The 1,740-nt window shown below is 39.5% G+C and overlaps 1 pseudogene; it reads right to left on the reverse strand.

Moving 5' to 3' along the window:
• Positions 1 to 804: 804 nt before the first annotated feature.
• On the reverse strand, positions 805 to 1,405 carry LOC101042793 (PRELI domain containing protein 3B pseudogene; annotated as a pseudogene).
• Positions 1,406 to 1,740: the final 335 nt, after the last annotated feature.

Here is a 1,740-nt window from a genome sequence, read left to right on the forward strand (position 1 = left end):
TGCTCACATAAATAGTTCAAAAGCTACTGAAGTATTTATGTGAACAAAAAATAAAATTTTATTATGTTTGAGCCCTTATACTTTGTGGCTGATTTGTTATAGCAATTAACCTACCTTAACTAAAATAAATACTCTGACTGGATGGGTACTCTCATGCCCATTCTTCTTTTTTTTTTGGAGGTTAATATCTTTACTAAGTTACAAAACTTTGGCAAATCAATATGGTACTCTTTAATATAATGAAACCATACTTTTGTTGGAGTCATGTTACTTTAGTGATAATTTTCACTCCAGAAATATTTAAGTACCAAACCAAACACTGATTTTTAATGGTGGTTATAGCAGAGCAAGTTATTTTACACAAAATCTATTTTAAAACTACACAATTTATCCTTTTTCTGTGTGTTCCTTGTGCAAGCTGTTGAAGTGTACAGCAGCAGGTCAGTGGGTGTCTATAGGACGTGGCTCTGCTCTGTTCTGGGGTTGGTCCAAAGTCAGGTAGAGTTCCAGTGTACGGAAAGCTTGAAAATTCTATCTTAAGGAGATTCAATATCAATAACAATTTTCAAGGAGTTCTTGTTGAATTTTCACAGAAATACTGGAACCCTCAAAATCAGATAGTAATTTCAAACAACTTGAATTTCAGATGATTCCTTTTATTTAGAAGCCCTGCCTCTGTTTTGATCAAGTCACATAGCCTTACACCAACTTATCAAAAAAAATTACCTAAAATATAGTTCTATTTTTAAAATAACCCATAAATATGTAGCCAGCTTGGAGAGGCTTGGAGTACCCAAAGTTATCTACAAACTTTCACGATCACTTCTCTGCAAACGCTGCTGCGGCCACTGGAGTCCATATGCTTCCTCTTGCTGAGGCTGTCAGTTCTTCAGTCTCAGCATTTAATTTATATATTACCCATTCCACTGCTTCTGGGCCTTTATTAGCATTGGAGGATATCATACTTGCCATCAGTCCTTCCAGGTAACTGCTGAGGCTCACTCCTTTCCTGGTGGTTATGGCTTCTTGAGTCAAAACAGTTTCTTTCCGGTTTCTGAGGATGTTGTTTGTATATAAGTCTCTCATCTACTGAAACCATATTTGTAAATGAAATATTAGTAGCTTTAAGTTCCATTGTTTTCTCTATAGGATCAACTACAGAATGTTCTTGCACATATGTTTTCCTTCTTGCTGCACCAATAAGAGACTTCACAATGGAAGGCAGTCTCTACTCTGTGCTGAGAAGTCTGTGGCTATGCAACTTTCCGGAGGGCTCTGTATGCCTGTCCAACACATCAACTGCAACCACACTTGGGTTCAGAGGGTTTGGGTATTTCTGCATTGCAGCTGTTGTAACAGTTTCCCATGGGTGGTCAAAGATGTGTTCCGAAGTCCAGATCTTCATGGTGCCAGCGGCCCAGGTGGCACCAGGGAACAATGAGGCACAGAGGCTACACCAGCCGCACCCTCCACCCCCAGCCCCCAGCACAGTCTCTCATGCTCATTCTTATGACAGGGCAATGGAAGATGGACAGAGTCTGTTAGAAGAAAGAGGAGAGAAAAAATGTGTTGGGAATGCAACAGATGAACAAGGAAATAACTACTACAATCTGCAGCAATTAGTAACTATTTGTTTTGTGTGTGTGTGTGTGTGTGTGTGTGTGTGTGTGTGTGTTTTACTGTAAATAAGATACTAGTAGGCTGGCATGGTGGCTCACACCTGTAATCCCAGCACTTTGG

This window comes from Saimiri boliviensis, chromosome 7 (assembly GCF_048565385.1).
Source record: "Saimiri boliviensis isolate mSaiBol1 chromosome 7, mSaiBol1.pri, whole genome shotgun sequence".
NCBI lineage: Eukaryota > Metazoa > Chordata > Mammalia > Primates > Cebidae > Saimiri > Saimiri boliviensis.